The sequence below is a fragment of the Amblyomma mixtum genome, chromosome 5 (genome assembly GCF_055824585.1).
Source record: "Amblyomma mixtum isolate Tamu chromosome 5, ASM5582458v1, whole genome shotgun sequence".
Lineage (NCBI taxonomy): Eukaryota > Metazoa > Arthropoda > Arachnida > Ixodida > Ixodidae > Amblyomma > Amblyomma mixtum.
In genome coordinates, this window is record NC_143016.1 from 180,848,571 (window position 1) to 180,856,319 (window position 7,749).

General features: G+C 43.1%; 1 pseudogene; it reads left to right on the top strand.

The window, feature by feature from the left end:
• Window positions 1-5,829: 5,829 nt before the first annotated feature.
• On the top strand, window positions 5,830-7,513 carry LOC149344975 (cuticle protein 10.9 pseudogene; annotated as a pseudogene).
• Window positions 7,514-7,749: the final 236 nt, after the last annotated feature.

The following is a 7,749-nucleotide window of genomic DNA, read 5'->3' on the forward strand; positions in this document are numbered from 1 at the left end:
GGACTGCCTGCTCACCGTCGTCTTTTACGTAGCACAAATCCGGGCTTTCGCTCCGATTCGAATGTAGTGAATATTCTCTGTAGTTCTAATGAAAGGAAATGCACATAACTAGCTCCCTGGGTCCGCGGACGCCTGGATCGCGCTTTCAGGTAGGTGGGTGGTGAGAGAGAGGTTTGGGCTACATGCGTTAGCGCTGACAACTTTGTGGCAGACACGCGGCACCACAGCAATAGGCCGCAGCGTTCATTGGCCGAGCAAACTCTCGCGATCAACCACTAACTACCTCCTTTCAGGGTGGGCGCGCTGCCTATCCAGTTTCCGGAACGCACTCAACGTTACAGACACTATGCCGCGTGCAGTTGCCCGATGTGCCATAGCGATCCCTCTCCAACCGGATTCAAGAGTAGTTGAGCCACACCTAAATTTTATTCCATTAAGAAGATACCAGCGAGTGCCAGCACAGCTGCGCCGCCGTCACCGGTAGTTAGTACGAACTGCGGCGACTCCGCTCGACGCCGCGCTATATGAACCGTTATCAAGGGGGCGTGTCCCAGTAACGCACGTTTCGGTATCAGTTAGTGCGCAACCACTACAATCTAGCCTTGTCCACCTTTTATTCATTTCTGCTAGGATATCATTAACTCGTCTTACTCCCCCAACCCTGTCTGCTAATGTTAAACTTGTAGGTCGTCTTATAATTCTTTCGTGAACTTTAGATCAATCCTTTCTGTTCGCTTCCAAGCAACTGTTTCATATTCCAGTACAGACAACATGTAGCTACCTTATGCTTTCTTTTGAGGAATACTGCAAACCTGGTCCAATTCGCGACCATGGAGTAGCTGCACCCCACCCCGTTCTTATTCTTATAGATATTTCACGTTCGTGGCGAGCATTTGCGATCAGAAGATGCATTCCCTTGCAACCTCCAACACTTCGTTGCCTAATGTAATCTTTTTCTCCCTACGCAAACTGTTACTTGTTGGTTTTCTCGTATTAGCTTCATATTATTATTAGCATTAGAGTATTATTATTAGCATTAGAGTATCAGCATTCTGCTTGGTCTAGTGAGATCTGCAGTGACATTCCGCAGTTCATCCCCTCAGTTACTTCGCAGTAAAATCAAGGTAGAAGGCAGGAAGATGGAATTCCTGGGAACACAAAACCAAATGAACACGTACTCGTATAGGCAGGAAGCACGACTAGGCTAGCGTTCGCTCAGTAATGTACTTCTACACAGAGTACTAGGGCTTTGACCCCCCTCGAAACACTAGTTTATCTTGTTTAATTTGCGTAAGAAAACGTAATAAAGCTCAATTATTGGTGGCAAATATGAACATATTCTCGTGAAATGAACTCGTAAATAAGTATAGCCCTTGTTTCACGTAAGTTAGAACGCCCACCTTACACATGGTTTTCATTTATGTTTCACCTCTGACGCCTTATCTTTCATGAATCTAGCCCATAATTCTTCAAATGGAAAAAAGCAACACATGCCCCCACCGCTCTTTTCTCTCATAGGCGCTCGATCAGATTCGTCTTAACTGGAACCAAACTACTTGCTAATGCGTCCACTCCGTCGTTAATGATTTAATGCATCATAGTATGCTGGCTCACGCTCACAAAAAAAATTAATAGCTCATTTGCAAGGTATTCGAATAATCAAGATAGTTTTAATTAATGTCGCCTCTCTTATCTTCTTGGGAACTTCTACAACGGGCTAACCTTCCACAGTGGGTACCTGCTGAAAGTGTACACAAGTCTACGTTTTTCTACTGGAGCTTTTATAGGTGAATACTTACCACAATTTATATGAGGTATTACCAGGACAAAATATTAGAAGTACTCAATACAGTACAGGTCATACAATGCATTTCGTTTCTGTTTTTTGCCGTAAGTTGTCCGAGAGCGGAATTTCTTGAGTGACTATGTTAAGTGCTCATTTCTGAACAGGTCAGTCTTGAAGTCATCCAATCTAGACTAACTGACAGGGTTCTTTTGGCTTGCTTACTCGTAGTTATTTCAATAATTTGATACCTTTTCTCGCAGTTAATGGTATAAAGATTTCACGTTTGACTGCCGTACAAGCGTTGATAAAACGTTACTTATGCACATAGTGTATTTCCTTTGGTTATATTCCAACCGTGCAATAGATTTTTAAACGAGGCTAGCAGTGCATTTTAAATAAATAAATATGAGGTGAAAGCCACCAAGTAGTCATTCTCAATGAAAGACTGAAGAGAGACATACTGAACGAACACTGTAATGCACCTTGGGCGTGCTTTTTGAGCGTGCACGTGGTTTTTTATTATTTTGTTCAAACACAACACCGGAACATCACACGCCTCTCCTCATTATCACCAGGATCACTGAAACATGTTGGTTCGATGCTCGCAGGAAAATATATTGTGCTCAAAAGCAGATGTCGTAGTAAGTTACAGCAGTTTATTTCTAACAACTTCTTTATGGAGCACCCGCTAGTGGAAGTTCTAAATAAAGTTCAAGACTGTTCACTGTTCCGTGGGGCTAGCAAACAACGTTCATAGTTCTCCACACAACCATCATCGCCAACTACCAACCGCCAGGCCCATCCGGATTACATGCCAGCTAGGGCAGCGCCCCTCAAGTCTTTGTTAGCCTCTAGAAAATATATATTTTTTTTTGCCATTCGAAGGGTCCACTGCTTCCATCAGAGATTCTGCGCTCTTGATGTGTTCGTCTGCGGAACAGTCATCACTACGTTCTCACGAAACCCATAATGACGTTCAGATTGCAGGGAACATGCATATATTGGCGAACTTTTGAATTATCTTTTGAAGCACAGGTTGCTGTTCCAATAGGTTGTCTTATTTATATAGAGTTTGTGAAAATTCTATATTGATATACCCGATAAGCCTAGGAGCTCTCTGCATATTGCCATTTTAGCAACATTGTGTACAATTGCTTTCAGACCAGAAGCCCAAGTCATGTGACGTATTAATCAAATCGTGAAATTGCGCTTAGATTTCTCATCCCTGAATTCAATTCCGGACCTACGACAAGGGCAGCAGCAAAGCTTTCGTGACCTAACAAATACAGGATAAAGAATCAGATGCTTGTAGTTTCCTTGCATAATGTTCTGACGTTGTTATTGAGAATCATTGTGTCCGATACCCCATCAGAAAAAACGCATTTACAGACCAAGCTTTCCCGCACTTTCTGTTAGGCTTTGATCTCTTTAATATAGAGCAAGTTCGAGACAGTTCTAAATGGTATTCAAATTTGTGACGCCTAAGGGTTAACAAAACGACAAGGAAACTATTAGCACAGATAGCAACGACGGCCTCTTGTGCATGTGTTACGCATTCTCCTTGATTTTTTTTTAAGCCCGGGGCATTATGAATCTGCCTAATGCGGCATAGTTCTTGGCATTTTAACCAAGCTTCAGAGTATTCTGCAAGCTCCGCTGCAGATTCAGGATTAAAATAATGGCTCTTCTTAGGGTTGTGCTATTGTTTTTAATCAGCTACCAGGAATGGTTCTAATGCTTGACAAAGTTGGAGGTTATGCCAAATGGCAGATGATAGTTTTTAAGCTTAGGCCACTGCGAAGGTGTAAACCTAAAGTAAGATGTATAATCAAGAGTTTCAAGTCCCCATCGGATGCGCAGTTTAACCGTGCTTCTTATTCAGTGACCGGCGCGGAAATGTATTTCTCAGCTAGGCAGCAGGTGACTCGGAAAATACAGGCTTGTTCAGTTTCACCATCTCATAAACCTTGAATATTATTCCAGTATGTTATTCACCAAAAAGTGTGAGAAGTGTTAAGGAGCGATGATGTCTCCGTCCCGTGTGCGCTGAAAAATTTAAGACGGATTTGGTTTGTAGCTTATTAGCTACTTTCCGGTTTGCTTAAAAAGCCATTTAAGCGTGTTTCTGTTACATGATGCAGTTTAGTATGCCTACTAAAGCTCAAAAATAAGAGCAATAATTATTATCGGCACAGTGCTACAAGCAAGGATATTTGGTCCTCGACATCTTTGACATTAGTAACTTATTTCAGAATGTCACGAACTTTGTCTTCACTGTTTGAGTGCAGACGTCTAGTGCATAAACTCAATTTTTTCTGTCTGTAAAAAGGACAATGAAGGATATCGCCTGTTCAGTTCTTTTTGGTATTTTATTTTTTGATAGAGACTCTCTTATGTGCAGCACTTGCTTTTAAAAATATTTCAACTGCCGACAGGCCTTATCTGCAATTGTCCAACTTAAGCTGTAGCTGCAGATAAATATTTTATAACAAATTGTGAGGTATAACTTTTCATCCACACATGTTCCTCTACAGCTATACCTTCTGAAACTATGTTTACTTAACGCGAATTAATATGCACGCTATTTAATAAATCATCGCCCTCGAAAATTGTTCACAGCGTTCAGCTATTTGAGATATTGGGTATCGATTTCTTTTTATGGCCCCCTATGATTGAGAAGTAGAATGTGCTCATACTTTTTCTGAATAACAGTATCTCTTTTCGGGAGGATGAAAAAAAAAACGAAGTGTTAATAAATGCAAGGTGAAAAACGTAGCGCAAAGAGACGAGGACACAGAAAGACGAACAACACACGGCGCTAACCTATACAGATGCCATCTTTCTGAAGATAAGGTTTTTCATCCCATACTATGAACGTTGACTTGAGATATAATTTCAAAAGTTCTATAAATCCATTCACCGAGATGCCAGAAGCATTTTGAAAAGCAATCGGCCCTTGCTGGTCTATACATTCTTCAATACAGGATAACAAAGCATCATGCGGAATGGAATAATACAGATCTTTTATGTCGACAGAGAAAGCGCATAGGCCTTGTTTCTCATGTGACTTGAAAAAATCTAGAACCTGCTCAGAATTACGGACAAGAAAGGGATCCTGAATAGAAAGCAGCTTTAGTTTTTCTTGTAGGCACATGGCAACCGATTTTTGCCAAGTACCATTCTCGGATACAATAACTCGGAAAGGAACATGCGCTTTCTCTGTCGACATAAAAGATCTGTATTATTCCATTCCGCATGATGCTTTGTTATCCTGTATTGAAGAATGTATAGACCAGCAAGGGCCGATTGCTTTTCAAAATGCTTCTGGCATCTCGGTGAATGGATTTATAGAACTTTTGAAATTATATCTCAAGTCAACGTTCATAGTATGGGATGAAAAACCTTATCTTCAGAAAGATGGCATCTGTATAGGTTAGCGCCGTGTGTTGTTCGTCTTTCTGTGTCCTCGTCTCTTTGCGCTACGTTTTTCACCTTGCAGTTATGAACCAACAAGCCCAAGCATATACCCTTCTGTTAATAAATAGATCTCTTATCTTCTGAACAGTTGGGTTCCAAGTCAACAAATTTTTATCCTGGCATAAAACACCGTCCTCGCCGTTTTTTCAAGCCAGGGTGGCAATTCCAAGTGCGCATATTGGTCCAGACGTCGGAAGGTGTTTCTGCGTGTCCGTTCGCATGGAATACTAGGTATGTTCTCGCTGCCGCAGAAGCGCTTGTTTGTAGGCGTGACGAATGATTGCACCGAGGGAGAAGTCAACGCTCTGCAATAGCGAAATGTCAAATCGTGCAAAAAGGAAGATCGAGGTTTTTGTCGCCAGCGCAACTGGCGTTCATTCTTCGTGACCATGCAAGAAACAAAAAAGGGAGAGGAGCTGCCCCTCAGCCTCCACCACCGTCACGAGGATTTAGGTGGTTGCGTCAAGTCCGGTGAGCTGTATAAAAGCCGCACCGTCGCTCTCAGCTTCATAAGGCTCTCTGGTTCCCGAGGTGAAAGCAGAAGCGCGCCGCTAAACAAACTCAAAATGCTTCCCAAGGTAAGGGGTGCCCGCTACTGGCTACCTTTAGTTTGTTGGCGTTTTCATGTTCTATCATTGCAATTTTTGTCTCGTAAATTTTATGCTCCCCAATACTAAGAAAAAGCACAGCACACAAATAGCACTGTGGAATAAGGACGATGCTTGTTCTTAAAAGAGATTGCTTACTGTGGTACCCTAATATTAATTTCACGTGTCATGGCTCAGGGTTAGTACTTCATGCATCCAATACCACTGGAGTCCTAAGCTATGCTAATTTTCCCGCAGATGTTTTCATTTTCTTGCATGAGTTTCCTGAATGCGTCCCATAAAATCCGCTAGTGTGAAATGCAGCCCAAAACCAATGTGTTCTAAAGCAACACACTCTTCAGGAGAGCTGTGCAAGAGAAGAAGCAATTCAGCATTTCACCTTCAGAGTCACTTTCAAGTTGATAGATGGTCTTCAGTTCCCTAATGCGAGTCTAAGAACTGCTGGACACTGGCTGTAATAAGTACTCTTAGATAAAAGGGTTAACTCTTTCCAATATTCTTTTGACATCACGAATTTCAAGAGAGTTGCTGAATAGGTAGGAGTGTTGTTTGTTTTCCTCATGGAAACAAGACCACATATAGCAACAGGTTCATGTCAGTGTTTATAAAAACCAGAAGTTTTAGATTTTGTGTACCGTCCTTTCATAGAATGCGCACAAACACCTAAAAACACTCCCAATAAAGAGTATGTGACCCGGTTAGTAAAATTTTAACCGATTATTGCCGTTCTTTGATGGGTGCTGGAAAAAGGAAGGCAAAAATGTAGTTGACTTTGATATTCTAAACCCAGCCATTCTATTCAGAGTGCTGCGGTAAGTGACGGCAAGTGATTCTCCTCCTCTAGGCTATCATCTTCTTCTCCGCTGTCGCCTTCATCGAGGCTGGGAACGTCTTTGGCGGCGGTCACCACCGTGGGTTCCAAGGAGCAGGGTTTGGCGGCCCCCTTTTTGCTGCTGCCGCTACTCCAGGATTCTCAGCTGCGGAACCCTCTTTTGTGAGTGAACTTCTCTGGGCGAAAACAACAAACTTCAGTATTCTTACATACTACCTCAAGTTCCTGACCAAAATCCGAAACCCTCTGATTTTTTTGCAACTACACTAAATAGTTGAGAATTCTCAATATTTTTCGCGCATATTCCTGTACTGCTAACTGTTTCGATGACCGAAGCTTACAGCGCTATGTTGCGGATGCTTGCTTTTTATCTCATATTTGGCCTCGCAGCAGTGTCTAGCCGCCACGCAAAGGCAAAATACACACCTTTGTAACCTGATTCTTAGAATTCCCCTTAAAGCTTATTTTCATCAGAGTTCTCGGCATCTAGCTCATTTTTTGCATTTACAGCCTCCCCAACCGTACAGCTTCGGCTACGACAACACAGACGAGTTCGGGACGCGGCTGTTCCAAAAGGAGCAGGGCGACGCCAGCAACGCCAAGACCGGCTCCTACGGCTACCGGGACGCCAACGGACTGTTCCGCACCGTGAGCTACGTGGCCGACGCCGGCGGATTCCGTGCCACCGTAGACACCAACGAGCCCGGCACTGCTCCTGGCGCCAGCGCCGACGCCGTGTTTAACGCCAATCCTGTTGCGGCGCCAGCCACAGCCCCGGGTGCAGCTGCTGGTGGACCATGGGCCGGATAGTTATGCGCCTTTTTATTCTTTCAGCTGCATCCTATTTAGGTCGACAGCATTTTGAAAGTAGCGTTTGTGGATGGCGGCTACTGGCTACTGGTCGGCGAATAAAGTACTTAATTTCTAACTACCGTTTTGTCTGACTTCGCAAGTAATGATATAGGTAACTCATTTCTGACAACTGCTTCTTCTGAAATAACTAGTAATGATGTAGCATATAAGATGGGGCTGCCGGAATTTTCGCA